The sequence below is a fragment of the Mesocricetus auratus genome, unplaced genomic scaffold (genome assembly GCF_017639785.1).
Source record: "Mesocricetus auratus isolate SY011 unplaced genomic scaffold, BCM_Maur_2.0 Super-Scaffold_100004, whole genome shotgun sequence".
Classification (NCBI taxonomy): Eukaryota; Metazoa; Chordata; class Mammalia; order Rodentia; family Cricetidae; genus Mesocricetus; species Mesocricetus auratus.
In genome coordinates this window covers 79,021,571-79,039,973 of record NW_024429189.1, presented here as the reverse complement: position 1 = coordinate 79,039,973, position 18,403 = coordinate 79,021,571, and the positions used below count along the sequence as shown (strand labels likewise).

At 45.1% G+C, this 18,403-nt stretch overlaps 1 long non-coding RNA gene across 3 annotated transcripts; it reads right to left on the bottom strand.

Moving 5' to 3' along the window:
• Window positions 1–1,092: 1,092 nt before the first annotated feature.
• Window positions 1,093–6,626, bottom strand: LOC110342829. Of its 3 annotated transcripts, XR_002384992.2 has the most exons (4): window positions 5,677–6,415; window positions 3,759–3,929; window positions 3,384–3,557; window positions 1,093–1,692 (listed from the first exon to the last, which is right to left on the bottom strand). It is a non-coding gene; the product is annotated as an uncharacterized LOC110342829 (long non-coding RNA). The 3 variants fall into 3 exon arrangements; XR_002384991.2 differs by lacking the exons at window positions 1,093–1,692; window positions 5,677–6,415 and adding an exon at window positions 6,587–6,626 and having other exon boundaries at window positions 1,710–3,557; XR_005877307.1 differs by lacking the exon at window positions 1,093–1,692 and having other exon boundaries at window positions 1,710–3,557.
• Between the last annotated feature and the right edge of the window lie 11,777 nt (window positions 6,627–18,403).

Sequence of the window (18,403 nt, the reverse complement as noted above, 5' to 3'; positions counted from 1 at the left end):
ACACGACAAGACTCACTCGGTACCTGGGGTTCCTTTGGCTTTTCTCACCCGGTCCCATACCCTAAACCTCCCTCTCTCGGGGGCTGGGCTTCTGTTTCCCTTTCCCCAGCTTCAGATCCCTATATAACTCAGCTATTTTGGCTACACTGGTTTCTTGGCTTAAGGAGTGATGGCTCCTCTATTGCTCTCCCTCCCCTTCTATCCCCTTATGGTCTGGTTTAGTCTGCCGGTCGTGGTCAGCCTGAACTCTCCTGTCTGCCTCTTGTCTTCCTTATATGTACAGTAAAAGTCTTCATAATTTAGGAGTATTCTTGTCCTCTTTTTATTTCATGGTTTTCAAAAATATTTGAAAAATAATTTTATTTTATGTGTAAGAGTGTTTTTTTCCCAAGAAATGTGTACCATTTGTGTGCATTACCTGAAAAGGCCCAAAGAGGGCATCAGATCTCCTGGAACTGGAGTTACTGGTGGTTGTGAGCCACCATGTGATTTCTGGAAACTGAACCTGGTGCTCTTATCTGTTAGGTAATCTCTCTAGCCTCATCAAAATGATACCCTTTTATTGTCACAGTTTCTGCAGGACAGAAGTCTATGAATACTTAGTTAGGTCCTCTGTTCAGGTTGACTCAAAGTGTTAGTCAAACCGTGGTTGTCCTCTGGTAACTTGACTACTTTCCCACCCTGAGCTACAGGCAGATTTCATCTCCTTTACACTATAGGATATAGGATACATGCCAGTTTGTTTTGTTTTATGAGACAGGGTTTCTCTGTGTGGTAGCCCTGTCTGTCCTGGAACTTGATTTGTAGAGCAGGCTGGTCTTGAACTCACAGAGATCTGCCTGCCTCTGTCTCCTGAGTGCTGAGATTAAAGGTGAACACCACCATGCCTGGCTGGCAGTTTGTTGTTCCTGGCTGCTTCGTTTCCTATTCATTTTAGGAATTATATCAGGATAATCCAGTACAACATTTCTTCCAATTATATGTAAGGTCAAGTAACCTGGGGGACTTATTAACATTTGTGAAACTCACAGTTGGGGAATTGTTGGTCCCACTGGGTGAAAATAAGACAAATACCTCAGTTTTTGAGCCAAATTTGAAGCAATCTTTATTAAATACTGGCTAGGATGATGGACACTAGTCAGATCCATAAATGGGATTCCCAGAGAATGGTTACAAATTATGTTAGTCTAGTGCTTATAAAAGCAAAACCCACAAGGCTTCCCACCTTAGTCCAATCAGAGACAAGCATACATACTGATGTACTTCTTTTGCCTATGTCCCTTTTGCCCATGTGTGATCAAGTATTAATCCTACCAGTCAAGAATAAAACTGTTACTACAATTTAAAGCCAAATTTGATTAAATACTGGCCAGGTTGATGGACTCTGGCCAGGTCCATCTCTGGGTTCCCAGAAAATGGCCACAAGACACACTTTGCAGAGGTTTCAAAAGGCAACCCCACAAGGCTATCAGGTCCAATCAGGGACAAGCATATTTCCTGCCTGTGCTCCCCCTCATCCAATCAGGGATGAACATACATCCTGACGTATTTCCTGCCCATATGCGATCAAGCACATCCAGTGCAGGTGCAGATGGATCAAGCAAACTTGTTTAGCAGAATGGAAACAGCTTCCAGCATTTGGCTTTGGTTCTCACACAAGCATATCCTGTGCAGTTGGGGCAACCAAACTTCCTTAAAAAAGTAAAAACATGTGGTTTGTTTTCTTATATCAACAAAGGCCCCCAACATTCTAGGAACTTATCCATCCTTAGGCAAGTGGGGCTTACAGGTTGGAGTCATTTTTGTTTTATGGGTTTTTACTTTTTTAAAATTTATTCTTTGTGTCATTCATCTTGATGTCATTCATCTCGATGTCATTCATCTCCCTGTCCCTTCATATTCACCCTCTACCCTTTACAACCCACCCCCAAAATAAAATAACAAAATTTAAGTGGGGGAAAAATCTCATCTTAAATCTCGTCCTGGAAGCTGTAGTGTGAAACAGTGAGTCATGCAGTATACCCTTTTATCCATATATACTTGCAAGTGTTCACTGCAAATAGTCATTGATTTAATTCAAGGTCTCTGGTTTCTACTACACAATCAATACAGGGCCCTCACTGGGGCTCTTCTTGGATATCCTGTTGCTGCCCTGTGCAGAGACCCTGCAGCTTTGGATCTATAGGACATACCCCGTCCAGTGCTCTAACAGATCATAGATAGTGAGGGTGTTGAGTGGGCCAACTTAGACTCTGATTGTGGGCCTGGGTAGTTGTAGAGTTGGTCAGCCCGCCAGCTCTTCCCTGTCCTCACCACCAGGGTGAGCTCTCCTGCATTGTTCTGGCTAGCTCACCCTTTGCAGCAACTCGAAAGGGATGGGACCAACTCCCTTGCTTTCACCCTCAAGGTCAGTTCTCCTATACCTGTGCCTTCAGGGCCAGCTCTACTGTGTTGTCCAGCTGAGACGCGGTAGCTGGTGAGGGCAGGGTCCTCTCTCCATCTCTTATGACCTCAGGGTCCGCTCTCCTATCTGCCTCAGGTGGCAAGGGGTAGGGAGGGGGACAGGGTCTTTCCCAACCCATGCCACCATATGGCTGACGAGGGGCAGGGCCAGGTCTCCCACATTCTCCTTCTTGGGGCTGACTCACTGGCACCCCAGTCAATAGGGTCAGCAATACTGTGCTGCCCAGGTGAGGTGCAGGGCCCACTTTCCTGAATCTGCATCGGATAAGGGGGGGAGGGTCAGCTCCCTCACTGCGTCAGGTGGCTAGCAGGGGCGAGGGGGAGAGGGCATCTCTCCCTAGCTCCTACCATCACATGACAGACAATGGGGGGTGGCCAGCTAGCCCACTCTTACCTGTGCCCCTGCCAACAGCTCTACTGTGCTGCCCAGGTGAGGAGCAGGGCCTACTTTCCTGAATGCTGCAGCTGGTGAGGGCAAGGGTCAGCTTCCTTGTCTGCCATAGGTGGTGAGGGCCAAGGGTTAAGAGGGGGCATCTTGACAGAGGGGTAGTGGGGTCAGCTCTCCCATGCTCACAACTTCAGGGCTGGCTCACCCATGCCCCTGCCAACAGGATTGACTCTACTGTGCTACCCAGAGGAGGTGTAGGGCTGACTTTCCCAAGTGCTGCAGCAGGTGAGGGATCAGGAAGTCCCTGTTGACACCTCACCCCTGTTACCAGGGTCATCTCCATTGTGATGCCCAGACAGGCGCAGTGCCCACTTTCCCCAGTGCTACAGCTGGTAAAGGGGAGGATCAGCTCTCACCAGCTGCACCGATGGCTCGAGGCAGGAGGGCATCTCTCCCTCACCCTCCCCACCAAACCACAGGCGAGGGGAGCAGTACCCTCTAGGCTATTGTTATGTCCTCAGGGCTGGCTCACCTGCACCTCCGTCTACAGGGTCAGCTCTACTGTGCTGCCCAGGCGCGGTGTAGGACCTGAGTACTTCTGCTGGTGAGGGGCAGGGCAAGTTCTCCCTGGTGTTGTAGTCAGTGAGGGGCGGGGCCGACTCTGTAGAGCCCTATCCTCTTGGCCTTCAGTGGTTGGTATCCGGTGCTATGGAAATCAACACAGACCTCAGCTGCAACAGGGCCATGAACCCAGACATGGGCCCTGGCAGCAGCCCCCGCTCAGACGTCACCGTGGCCCCGGATGGCAATCAAGCCAACTCGGCCGGCTCCTCCCCGCTTTCACCTCTTCAGATAGGCCTCTGTCCCTGTCTCACTCTTTCCCATGCCACACCATGGATTTGCTTACTATAATAGTGCCCGGTGCCACAAGGTGCTGGGTGTTCCCATGTTTTCTCAGAGATGGGGGTGGACTGTTCCATGCACACGTGTGGGTCTCCGTGTCCCACTCAGTCCATCATTGGCTCTGGGCGGAACCATGCTTTGTTCTTGGAGTCCGGAGCAGACGGCTTTTAGATTTCTTAAACACAATAATTTAAACTTAAAACATAACTTTAGCCCTCACAGAACGTAACTCATAAAGCGCTAGTATGTGGAGGGCTCTGGGTTTAATCATTATTACTGCCAATACCTGCCTCACAACACCTGCCATCCCACTAAAGCAACGCAAACAATAATGTCTGCAAAATGCATTCACTTTTGCCAAGTAATGCAACATAGTCAGGGAAGGTATATTCTGGCATGCTTACCATATTGTGTTAGCATTAGGTAGCTGGCCAGATATTAGCAGGCTTGAAGGTCACTGGAGATGTCCTCCTGCCTCCTAACTGAGACCTTACAAAACCAGGAGCTGATGGAGCTTTGTGAATGCTCACTCACATCTTTTAAGAGTGCCACACACGCACTGTGCCGCAAACTCTTTTCCACACTATATCCTGTGCATGTTGTCTTTATTCTTTCTATGGACATCACAGGGACCCTGGAGCTGAGAGTAGACCAGAGCGAGATCCCAGGAATGTTAGCACTAAGTACGGTTTCTGTCTGTACTCATCAGAAAGAAGAATTTACATAAAGATACTAGGAGACAGGAACCACAGTGCTACCAAAGGGAGTGCCCATTGCATTCCGAGTCACTGTAATTTGGAGTTCAAGATGACTGCTGTTCTCACAGTGTGGAGAAGATAGTTATTTCTCCTGAGTAAAATAAGAGTCGCTCTCTTGTTCTTTTGAAAAGAACATCTCAAGCTCCTGGTTCTGTGAGCTATACAAAATGCTTAAAACATAACAAAGGGAACAATTAAGTTGGTGACTCATGATGAACTATCCCAAAGAGAATTATTTAAATTTGATCTTGCACAATGAGTACAAGTTTGTAAACAAGCTGGAGGAGTTGTGGGTGGGTAAACCCATAGTCAAAGGCAGGAGACGGCAAGTGATGGTATGAACTAAAGCATGTGTGGGGAGGTTGTTGGGAGAACTGCAGGAGGCAAGGCTCAGGAAAAGAGACACTGGAGGCATTTTACTTATCTTTAGAAACATTCCAAATTCTTTGTATTACAAAGAGTAGGCAGAGACCAGAGACCCAGCACGTTCAGTAGACGCTATTGTGAGTAGGATCTGCTGGACTCGGGAGAGACTGCCGTGAGGTCAGGTGGGAAACAGCAGTGAAGAGGGATGAGTGGGCTAAGTCTTGGAGGATGGGGGTGGGGGAGGCAAAGGAAAATTCAGGAAATATTTCTCAGAAATAATTGAAAGGGCTTTGGAAACTGTTTAGACTTACTGATTTGAGAGAATAGTGGAGGGGATATATTCAAAAGTTGCCAAGCTTTTTAATGGGGATTCCTTTTGGAGGTAGAAAAATTTCAAGCCGGACAAATGGCACATATCTGTAAGTTGAGCTCCTTTAGAGCTTGATCAGATCCCTGGAGCCCACTGGCCAGCCAGTTTAACTGAATTAGTGAGCTCTAGGTATAGAGACCTTGCCTTAAAAATGAAGAGCAGCAGGGCGGTGGTGACACATGCCTTTAATCCCAGCACTGGGGGGGGGAGGGAGGGGGCAGAGGCAGGTGGATCTCTGTGAGTTTGCAGCCAGCTTGGTCTACTGAGTGAGTGCCAGGACAGCCTCCAAAGCCAGAGAAACCCTGTTTTGAAAAAGAAAACCCAAACCAAAACCAAAACAGAAGAGCAACTGAGGAAGACACCCGATGCTGCCCTCTGGCCTTCTTATGCACACATGTGCATGCATAGCCATATGCATATGTACGTACATTGCAGATTTCAGAAGTCAGCATCTGTTTACTGTGTGTCTATTGCTGTATCACTACTGTAAAATACAAAAATAAATATATTTACGTTGAACTATTACAAACCAGGTACTGCTGATAGAGGAGGGCAAAAGAGCAACTGTATTAATTTTCTGAGGCTGTCATAACAAACTACCACGAACTGAGTGGCTAAAACAGCTCAAAAGAGAGAGCTCAGGCTGGAGCTACCGGTGGATATAGCCTATAAGGCTAACTGCCACCCATTTCTCTAAGCAGGGATGTAAGTTGCAAAGGTCCCACTGCTTCCTAAACAGCGCCATCTAGCGGGAGTCTAAGTTCAAACACTGAAGCCTGTGTGTCAGGACATTTCAGATTACATACATAGCATTCCTGTACTTAAGGAGGTTCTGAAGCACAGTGATTACTGCCGAGCCCAGCATGATCTCTACACATACAAGTGAAGTGTAGACATTCGTCACAACTCCAAACAGAAGCTCCCATTGCATTTTACAAGAGTTCCGACCTCTGACCTGGGTGGCGTAGACTTCAGGGAAAGTCCTCTTTTGCAGGGGAGTGCCGTGGAATAATCCTTCTGTACATTGTATGAACATACGCTGCTATGATTGGTTTAATAAACAAGCTGACTAGCCAATAGCTGAACAAGATAAAGTTAGATGGGAAAACCAAACTGGGAATGAAGGGACGAGGAAGGGTGTGTTAAGAGAAGCTTTTTCTTTGCTAGTCGCTTTGGTTTATCCCCCGCCAGTCACCTGGGCTCTGCCGCTTTGTAGTCCCCAAATAAACACACAAGACGTTGTATTAATTATGAAGCTGTTGGCCTTGCTTGTTTCTTACTGGCTAGCTCTGACTTAAGTAATTACCCCATAATTGTTAATCTAAGTATGTTTCTTACCGGAGAAGTTTCCGGGCTTCCTACCCCAATGGCGTTACATCTCGACTCTCTGTGTTTCTCCTTCCCAGAATCCTCCTGGACTCCTAGCCCCACCTATCTAGATTCCTATAGGCTCAACAGTACTTTATTGAAAAATAACAGGCAAATAACAGGACTTCCCCAACAAGGGTGGAGTCAGAGGAGTCGCCAGCCAGCCAGAGAATGAGTCAGACACACAAAATGGGATAGAGGTAAAAGCCATGAGCCTCAGGGAAGCACACAGATTAATGGAAGGAGATAAGTTATAAGAGCTAGTTAGTAACAAGCCTGAATATTGGCTGAGCATTTGTAATTAATAATAAGCCTTAGTGTTGGTTATTTGGGAGCATGCGGTTGGGACAGGAAAACTCCAGCTACCGGGGAGAGGCCAGGGGAAGGAGGGCAAATGTAAGAAAGTATGATGATCCACATGCTTGCAAACATCATAAAGACCCCACCTCCCACCCTCACTGACAAAACTTAATGACAAAATAGAATCTCAAGCTCAGGGATGGAAGAAACTAGTTTGCAGAAGTCTATGTGTGTGGTAGGTGTACTGAAGCCAGAAGTTTGTCTCCCATGTGCTTTTGGGATAATATATATTTCCCGGTTTATTTCAGAGATAAGTTATAACAAAAAAGAACTCTCTTGAGAAATTGTTTTGTGAGTTTTAAATTTTAATTAAAATATTAAATAAATCATATGTAACAGATGCCATTCTAAGAATAAACACAAAAGATAGACAGCCCCGGTTGGAACTTGAATTGAGGCTTCCTCATCCCATATCACTTTAAATGTATTTGTGTTGAGCTATTTTTGAGTGAAACAACTCACTCAATACCACTCTGGATTATCTTTAGGGGATGAATTGTTTGGATTTCTCTTTGTGGTGTTAATTATAGCACACTTTTTTTGTGTGTCCTTTCATTCCAGGTTCCTAACAGGAGTTTGAGTTTGGAGAAAAATATCTGTTAGATTTCATTCTCAACACCTTTACAGATATTTAATATGGCTTTGGGCTGAGAGTTGAAGTTTTAACGAGGGGACATCTGTACAAGGGTACACTAGAGCCAGAGAAGGAGCGGGATCCATCTCCGTGGCTCTAAGTGTGTTGTGTGCTGGTTACGTCAGTCTCATCAATGTCTTCTGGTGATTGAGAAACTCAGATTAAGAAAAAAGTAACTGTTGTAAATTCTTGATCATCCTCTGTTCCTCCATGAGTCACCTCAAACCAGAGGCCTGGAGTCATGGTCACTGATGACTGTCCCTGAGTGATTACTGGGTTTTCCATTTGCAGTGAACTTTGTAAAATATGAGAACAGTAAAGAACACAGGGTCTTTCCTATTTAAGAAGTACTGCCATTGCCTGCGCTGTTTGCTCTCGGCATTCTTTAGGGGTGCACTGATATTTCCTGGGGATAATGGCATGAATTTGTGCAGCTACAGTGAAGGATGGTAGCACAAAGTCAACAGCTTTGAATCTGACACCACAGCCTGGCTCGTGGGGGCGTTGTTCAGCAGCTCCTTTGCTTGAAGCAGGCAACCACCCACGCTCCCTCACACCCCTGTCTAATTTCAGCTGCCTTGAAGCCATTCCCTCCCACTGCTTCTCAGCACGAAGGGCTTCTGTTTTCTGGTGGTTAAAGATCTCTGCTTCGTGTCCTCTTCCTTTTATTTCAGAAATCGCTATTTGTGTTTTGGTGAAAGAGCCAAGAACAAGAAACGGAGCACAGGGAAAAACTAGACTAGGGACTGTGTATGGAAACGGGTTTAGCGGTGCTGGTGCAGGGTGTAGGAGGAGGCAAAGCAGAGACCTGTTTGGAATTAATCATATTCATAGGACCTGGCACAGTACCTGGCGTCAAGAAACTGCTTCTCATTTTTCATTGATTTTCATGCCATGCTTTACAAAAATGATCTGTTTGCTCACAATCAGAACAAACAATGTAGGAAGAAGCAAAAATCAGAACCAGGGAAAATATAAATAAGGATGAGTTAATAAGTTACGAGGTGAATTAAAAAAAACAACCCAGTTATTCTAAAAACCAACTTTACTGGGGCATAGTCTAATCTGCAGTTTTCTCTTACTAGAAGTTTTTATTGCCATGTGGTTGGAGGGATGGCTCTATGTGGTTAAGAGTGCTTACTGCTATTGTAGAGAACCTGAGTTCAAACCGTCACTGTTGGGCAGCTCACAACTATTGTAATTTCAATTCCAGGAGAATCTGGTGCCTCTGACTTCTGCAGCACCGGCACTCGTGTGCACACAGACAGACAGACAGATATACACAATTAAAAACAATAAATCTTAATTTTTCTATTACATTCATTTATTTATTCTGTAAGTAAGCCACCAGTGTGCATATAGAGGCCAGAGGACAGCTTGTGAGAGTTCATTCTCTTCTACCATGTGGGTCCCAGAGAGTCATCTTGCTAGCCCATACGCTTTTTTTTTTTAAGATTTATTTATTTATTACATATACAGTGTTCTGCCTACATGCCAGAAGAGGGCACCAGATTGAATTGTAGATGGTTGTGAGCCACCATGTGGTTGCTGGGAATTGAACTCAGGATCACTGGAAGAGCAGTCAGTGCTCTTAACCTCTGAGCCATCTCTCCAGCCCACTAGCCCATACTCTTGTCACTTTCAAATTTACCTTTTACAAAAAGTTCACAGTAAATTTCAACATAACAAAGAACTCTGTATATCTTCTTCAGTTTCCTCTAAGGGAAACATCTTTCATAACTACAGTGTCATCATAAAATCAGGGAATCAGCCTTGTTGGACTAGGGTATGTTTTTTTCTTATTTTATCATGGACTTGGGATCTAGATAATTGAACTTGGATGCTCTGCAATATCAGTGTACACCCTTAATCACCGAGCCATCTCTCCAGCCCCATAATAATAAAAACTTTTTAATAAAAAATTGCAGAGTAGACTCTGCATCAGTAAAGTTGGTTTTTGGAACAACTGAGGGTTTTTAAATATGCCTCTTATTTGCTTGTATTTATTTATACTTTACTGGTCCCACCCCAGCCAGGATGCAGAACTGTCTCTCCAAAGATCATTTTGTGCTTCCTCTCAGCTGTCCTCCCCTCCCACCACCCTCATCCTGGCAGCCACTAGCTGGATTAGTCTGTTCTTCATCGCTGGGATTTGTCATGTTAAGAATGTTGTATGAATAGATCATACAGATAGGACTATGTTTACGCCTCTTGGCTTTTTTCTCACCTAGTATAATACTCTCCAGAGGTATGTTTTTTCAGAACTGGATTTATTTTTTATTATCATTTAGTATTCCGCAAAATAGAATTTACCACAGTTTGTTTAATTATGCACAGAATAATGGACATGTTGATTGTTGCCAGGTTTTGGTGATTAAAAATAAAGCCATGGTGTGCTTTTACATGGTGTACTTTATTTCTCTAGTATTTGTACCCAGGGATATAATTTCTGGCTTATGTAGTAGTTAAATATATTTTTTGTGTTACTTTGAGACAGACTCTGTATATGTAGTACAGGTCAGACTCAAGCTTACTGTCGGATCAGTCTAGCCTTGAACTGTGATCCTCATGTCTCAGGCTCCCAAATAATTGGGATCAGTATGTTTAGCATTATAAGAAATTATCCAACTGTGGTCATTCTTCTATGTTCCTTCCCTCAACAATCCAGTTGTTCTATATCTTTGGCAGTCTTTGGTATTGCATTTTGTTTTATTTGCTTCTTTTTTTCTTTTTGGTGTTTTGAGGCAGGATTCCTCTGTGTAGCCTGGCTGTCCTAGAACTCACTCTGTAACCAGACTGGCTTCAAACTTGCCGAGATATACCCACTTTTCCCTCTCTCCTTCCTCCTTTCCTTCCTTCCTTCCTTTCTTCCCCCCCCCCCCCTCTCTCTCTCTTTTGTGTATGGGTATGTGAGTCTATGCAAATAGAGGCCAGAGGTGGACCTTGGGATTTTTCCCCTATGACCCTTCATCTTGTCTTTTGAGAAAGGTCCCTTTACTGGACTTGCATTGCACCATTCCTCTGCTAGACTTGCTTGTCCGTGAACTCTGGGACTGCCTGTAGCTGTTCCCCAGTACCAGGGGTTAAGGCATGGGTCATCAAACCCATATTTTTTTTTTTTTGTGGGTGTTGGGGATCTGAACTGAGGTTCCTCATGTTTATGAAGCAGACACTGCTCACAGAGCTATTCCCTCAGTCTGTTCATTTTTATTTTAACTGCTATAATAGGTGTGTGTGTGTTTTGTGGTTATCACCGTATGATCTTACTTGCATTTCTTTAGTAGCAAGTGATATTGATATCTTTAATTGTTTCTTTCTTTTTTTTTTTTTTTACGAGACAGGGTTTCTCTGTATTGTTTCGGAGGCTATCGGTCCAGCCCGGCCTCAAACTCACAGAGATCCGCTTGCCTCTGCCTCCCGAGTGCTGGGATTAAAGGCGTGCGCCACCACCGCCTGGCCCCTTTAATTGTTTCTTAATATCCTCCTGATGGGGGGGGGGGGAAGCCTTTCTGTGTATATGTCTCTCTTATTGGTTAATGAATAAAGCATTGTTGGCCAATAGGGAAGCAAGATAGGAGGGACTAGGAGTTGAGGAGGATTCTGGGAAATGTAGTAACAAGGAGAGTTGCCATGTGATCCCGGGAAGGGGGACACATGAGACTGGCATCCTTGGTAAGAGAAGAATATATATATATATATATATAGTTATGAGTTAATACTTAAGATGGAACTAGCCAATCAGAAGCCCTGGACATTGGCTGACAGCATTGTAACTAATAGAGTCTCTGTGTGTTATTTGTGGTTGATGCAGCTCTGGGGCCAGGCTCCTGGGAAGAAGGCTCCTTGCATTCCCCCCTACATTTTTTCCTTTTAAAGAATAGAAATATCTGAGGCCACCTTTTATTTCTTGTGCTTACTATGTAATACCCCCCCCACCCCCAAGCATCTCACACCGACAGTATCCCAAAGAAAGAGGGCATATGGTCAGGAAGAAACCCTCCCACCCTCAGGTCTCTGTCTTTTCTTATAGGAGACATGGAGGTCCTTGTAATCATAGCGCTAGGGCATAAAAAAATGCTGAACATGCAGGGCTGTCTCTTCAAAGGGAGAGCTGTCTGACCTGCTTTCTGCCCAGAAGTCTTGGGACAGAAGTGGTTAATAGTTTGGTGACCTTTGCCCTATCTGTATGACTTAGACCACACCAGATCCTCCCCCACACCCTTAAGATGTCATATGCACCTATACAACCCATCTTTATAGAAGATGTCACATGTACTTTATGAAGTGTCCTGGTGGAGTCTTGCCTTAAGCTTTTGGCTGTGCACATGAGACTGAGTTAATTATCACCAGAAAACTTCTTCCAAATTGGGCTGTACTTAAATATTGTCTAAAATAAACTTCCCAGTGTCAGATTCTCTAATTTTGAACCAACACTGGCTACAGAGTCTTGTAGAAACAGACTTCTTTCTTTTTGCACTTGATGACACTCTGTTGGCTATAGTGGCAGCAGGGATCATCCCACACTTTCTGAAGCCCCCTCCCCCATTCCATATCTCTTGTCTTTTCTGAAGCCCTCCATTCCCAGCTCTCTGTTGTCGCGTCTGCTGCGCGGCCTGTGTCCGAGAACGTGCGGAGGGTGTCGGGGATTGACAACACAGAGACTTGTTCAACGGTGTAAAGAAAACTTTAAGCAGGCCCCAAAAAGGTTCAAGAAAACTTCCTAAGAAAAGCTCCCACCAGAGAAGCTTCTGCTCTCTCCTCTACCCTGGCTGGTTCTGCTCTGACACCAAAAACTGATCTGGGCGTGGCAGAAGAGGCGGTTAGTCTTTGGACAAGGTCGAGGTCAGGGTGGTTTCTGTGGGTAGGCCTTTTCCAGGAACTTATTGCCCCCGGCATTGTATTGTTTTTAGTAAACATGTTTTTAGTAAACATTGTCTTACAGCTGCCTACTCCCAGGCAGAAGGGGAAGTGGGTCTCTGCTCAAGGTCTGGTGTTCCCACATCTGTCTTTTCTGATTTCTCATTGTTAGATACAAAAGGTGCTATTGTTTAGGACTATCTGGGTCTCATCAAGGTAAATGAGTTGGGCCTCCTGTGACAAAGCCTAGGCAAGATTTCAAGTTCTCTTCCTAAGAAAATACGGACACTTCAGCTTCCTGGAATCATGAAGATAAGAGATCCAAAGGCATCCCGTGTCCTTACTGCCTGGGGTCCTAGGTGGAGAAGTAAGGTAGACCAAATAGTCAAACAATTTTCATGGTTTTATTTTCTTAGTAATATTTTCTTTCAGTTGTGAGTTTTGACTTTTATTGTTGGAGATTTTTTTTTGTTCTGAGTTGTTTGTTTTTGAGACAGGGTCTTAGTTTAGGCTGCCTTCATACTTATTCTGTAACCCAGGCTGCCTTTAAAACTCCTACCCCTCCCTCCTTCCTCTGCCTCTCAAATTCTAGGATTGTGGGCATGTACTGGCAAGTGCAGTTGGTAACTTTTTCAAATGTGTACACAATGGTACCTTGGTCAGTTTGGCCCCCATTCTCCTTTGTCTTCTTTTGCCTCCTCCTTTCTCTTCCCCTCTTCGCCCCTCCCCCTTTCCTTATATGCTATATGCATTAAAATCTAAATTCACATAGTGATTTCTAGACTTGTAGCTTTATGTTTCTGACCCTTCTGCAACTGATGTTGTCCCTTTTCCTCTTGTACCAAAGGCCACACAGAAGAACCTCAAAAGCGGCCAACATGAAGACCAAGCATAGACCCCCAACTCTGAAGCTCCACCACCGGGGTCTTCCCACAGACCTGTTTCTCTCACTGTGATCCACATGGCAACTGTACAAGCTCCTCTCCTTGGGGACCCCAGTGGTCACTCAGCTTTTGTAGATCCCATTCTAACAGGGCATGATACCCTCCGGCTGGATGCCCATGCCAAGGAGTTCCTACATAGGGTACAGGTCAGAGAGGGAATCCCAGAATGAAAGTTGAAGGACCAAATATGTGATGTTGATGATGCTTTCCAAGGTCATGCTTCAGGTCACATCCACTGCTGGGGACTTTATTATCCTCTTGAAGCCAGCTCAGGAAGACTAGTATCTCTAGAATCTTTCACATATGTCCTTGACATGAGCCTGTTGGTACTTACTTCACATGACATCTGTGTCCTAGCACTCTGGACTCTCACAGTCAAGGGTTGAGCTGTAGATAGAGCACCATTCAGATGTGGGTTGTATGATCATCAGAAAGATGAGAATAGGAGAGGACAGACTTTCCATCATATGGAAAGCCCAGAATCCCCCGGCAGAGTTTTTGTCTTGAGTCTTACAGCCTCCAAACTGAAGGGAATGAGGCTCCCGCTCAGCTCTGAGTCCTCTGTCCCTTTGCCTCTCTTTGCCTCAGTTTTGCCCTAGAAACTTCAGCCCAGAGCTGACCCCTCTTGGCTCCCCTCTGAGCCTCCATGCCTGTTGGGTCACAATCACTTTTGGCTGAGTCCTGCAAACTCTCTTTCCCATCCCCACAAGTTGAGAATAGTGAGGAGAGCCTGATCGCTACCCCACCCTTCCAGGAAAACCCTCACATCCATTTTGCTCTGCCCACACTTACCTCTTTTGCGTTCCCCCCAGGGCATGGCCATCTGCCAGTGTTACTTCCCGATTCTCCTCATTCTCCGCCAGCTCCTGGGTTTCTGTGTCCCAGGTCAGTGCCCAGGCATGTGTCTGTTCACGGGCTTTGAGGCTCTGCCCTAGCATTTTCCGTGTCAAAATGAAGGATGGCTTGATCACCCAAATAGGGAAGAACTCCACAGATCAGTGTTGGGACCTCACTGTGAGGCTGTAAGAAGAGGTAGGACCCAGTGGCCTTGCCCAGTGGTGCATGTGGTATGTCCAGGAGCAACAGGACGTGGGACAGTCCCACAGCAGCCAGTACCATTCCCCATCAGCAGGGTGCAGTAGGGAAGCTGACCCTCAACTTTAGAGTTGCATCTCCTATCTTGTTATAGCCAAGGCTTGTCTAAGGGTTGGAGGTAGCTTGATGAAGACAGCACAGACGAATCATGGTTTACTTGTCTCTTTAAAAGGCTCATAGTGTCAGGGCAAGGGTCAAAGTGGGAATGTGCTAAGCATTTTATTATTTATAAATAAAAATTTAATTAATTAATAATAATGTTTAATATTTAATAGCTTGATAATATTCACAAAACCTCCCAGATTATTTATCTTTGTGTGTGAGTGTGTGGTGTGTGTATGTGATATATATGTGCACGTGTGTGCAGGTATGTACAGTCATGCAAGGGTTTGGAGGTCAGAAGAGGGTATCTGCTGCCCTGCTCTATGGGAACAGGTTCTCTAACTGAACGTGGATCTAGGCTGGCAGCAAGAAAGCCCCAGAGATCTTCCTGTCTCAGCCTCTGCCCTCACAGGTGTGTGAGCAGCCATGTCCAGTTTTTCCTGTGGGTGCCAAGGATTTGAACTCAGGTCCTCCTGTATGAGCAGTAAGTACTCTTATCAGCTGAACTCCTTAAGTGCTTTATATATGTTAGCTAACCTAACTCCCATAGAAAGTCAACGTTCCTTATTTTCAGTAACTTATAATTTCCTGATGGTTTTTAATATACCTTTTTATTTAAATTATAAACAACCTCATTTTACATATCAACCCCAGTTCCCTCTCCCTCCCATCCTTCTATGCCCCCACCCCCCCATGTCACCCCCCATCCCCTCCCCAGGGAGGGAGAGGCCTTCCATGGGGGATCATCAAAGTCTGTCAAGTTATTTGGGGCAAGGCGTAGGTCCTCCCCCGTATGTCTAAGCAGGGACAGTATCCCTTTATGTGGAGTGGGCTCCCAAAGTCCATTCTTGCATTATGGATACATACTGCTTCCACTGCCAGAGGCCCTATAGACTGCCCAGGCCTTCTAACTGACAGTCACATTCAGGGGACTTGGTTTGATCCTATGTTGGTTCCCTATGCTGTCAGACTGGGGTCCTACTTGCTCAGGTCAGCTGTTTCTGTGGGTTTCCCCAGCATGGTCTTGACTCCTTTGCTCATCATTCCTCCCTCTTTTCAACTGGATTCCAGGAGTTTGGCTTAGTGCTTGGCTGTGAATCTCTGCTTCTGCTTCCACCAGCTACTGGATGAAGGCTCTAGGATGGCATTTAAGGTAGTCATCAATTTCATTTGTGTAGGGGAGAAAAGGTGGTTGGGAGGATTACTCGTTCTTCCTAAATGACATTCCCTTCCTGAGGATGAACATTCATTTTCTCTAAATTGGGTGGAATGGGTGAAGAACCATATAGGATAGGTTAGTTTGGAGGGAGAAATCGGGCATTCTTTTTCAGGCACTCAGGTAGCATGGTCTTTTGCCTGTGTCTCCAGGCATTAAACTGTAGAGGGCTTGACTCCACATTGGAAAGTCTGTGATGGCCCAGCACTGCTTGTGCCTGGTGAGTCTTGTTAGTGTCTGTGTTGGAAGCTTATGCTGCTCTCCACCTCTGGATAGCATCCTCAGACTCCAGCTGTACTTTGTTTATTGTCTCCATCATCATTGCTTAGAAGGAAGGAAGGAAGGGGTGTGACTTTTGGAGAATTTCAGCATCGTCACTGCTCTTTATCTCAAAAATTTAAGGGGGTTTACTTCAAGTTTTTCCTAGAAAAAAAAAGTACCTTGTTGATTGGTCATTCACAAGAATTACACTAGGTGGCAGTCACACTCTGTCACAGACAATCCCACAGTTTACTAAGGAGTAAGAAAGCCCACTGAAACCAGTTCTATGCAATGAAGCAATTATCGTCCCTACTTCCTGTGCTGTTGTATAATGCTAGGGTCAGAAGTCATGCTGTTTAGGACATTCTGTACATGTTGGTCTTCTCCAACTCCATTGTACTAGGAAGAATCTGCAATACTGAACCAAAGGTATTGGGAGGAACAGTTCTATGAGACAAGGAAGCTACTATACAATAATTGCCAGGCAGATGCTAACCATGCAGAATTATTATCCTCAATTTTCAGACCAGTCTACACTGAAGGTGCTTAGGGGAGGACCTGAAATCCACCTGATAGGAAGAAGTTTCTCAAGCATGTGCTCTGTCTGAACTGCTGTAGGAAATTGCCCAACTGAGCACTATTTTTCTAAAAAGACAGGATGAAAGGATGAAGGAAGTCTCACATCTTTTTTTTTTTGATTTGAAGCTCATGAATGTTCATTTTTTATTTATCATTTTTATTTTAATTTTAAATAGCTTGCTTTACATGTCAATCCCAGTTCCCTCTCCCTCCCCTCCTCCCGCACTCCCCTTCCCCCCCAGCCTCCCACCCTATTGCCAATTCCTTCCACATAGGGGATATCTAGAGTCTGTCATTTCACTCCGGGTAGGGTCCAGGCATTCCCCTAAGAGTCCAGGCTGAGAGAGCATCCCTCTTTGTGCTATGGGCACACGATGACTGTTTGTATTCCAGGGATAGACACTGATCCACTGCTCAAGGCCCCATAGGTTGCCCAGGCCTTCTCACTGACACTCACATTTGGGGGGGTCCAGATCAGTCCCATGTTGGCCTTCCCGCTGTCGGTCTGGGGTCCAAGAGCTCTCCCCTGTTCAGATCAGCTGTCTCTGCTGGTTTTGCCAGCCCATTCTTTGCCAATTTGCTCATCACTCCTCTCTCTCTGCCACTGGGTTCCTTGGGTTCAGTTCAGTGCTTAATTGTGTGTTTGCCTCTGCTTCCATCAGTCACTGGATGAAGGCTCCCAGATGTTTATAGACATCAAGTTCATTATCAGGAATGGGCATTCGAGGTGGGCTCTCCACTATTGCTTAGCTTGCCAATTGGTGTTATCCCTTTAGATCACTAAGGGTCACTCTGGTGCCTGATCTGTCTTCTAACCTATGATTCCCTCTTCCCCTATTCTACCCCCACCCACTCAACTTCCTGTACCCCCGTGAGAGGTCTCACATCTTAACCCTATCTAGGAAGATGTGGTGACACATGTAAGTGTTAGAAGGACTGCCACTTATGAGACTTCAGTTGTGTAGCTATTGGAACCTGAGCCAGTGGGTAAGCTGTAGATGACACATTGCAAGCGGAGTTAGAGCAGGAAGGAAATGATGCAGTTGATGAAATAGAGATCCTCTCAATTGTTTACTTATGTTCTCAGCATCAGTACCACCAACATCAGCAGTAGCTGTAGCAGCAGCAGCACCATCGCCATCTAAGCATCATCATTACTATTGCCAGTAGCAACAACACCAAACAACACTATGCTAATTATCTGGAACTGACACTTGCCAGCCTGTTTGGAGCAGTGTTGCTAGGTGGGACTGCTGCCACAGTCTTGGCACAAAGATAGTCACGCGGTTGCACATACTAGTAATGTGTCCTGGGGCAAATTACTGAACTTAAGTCGTTTTGGTTTCCTGTCTCTACATGGGGATAGTTAAAGCATATATTCCTTGGAGTTGTTTGATATTCATGAGTTGGTCTATGTGGCTTACAGCAAATAGTAAGTGAGAACAATAATTAAAATAAGGAAACAAGGCACACGGAATGTGCCGTAAAGTTATGGGAGTAATGATAAGGTTAGGGTTTAAACCTAGTCAACTTATCTATAGAGTTCATTATATTCCTAACCACTAATCAGGGCCTACTAGACAACTGAGATCCAATTTTTAGTAGAGAAGTAAGCAGGCATGATAATAGGAAGAAACAGCTCATTCATTCATTCATTCAGTTTCTGAGCTTAGTTGCTATTTTATATAGTTTATAAAATTAACTTAGTTTTGTTAAGTTAACTGCCCCAATTTAATGCT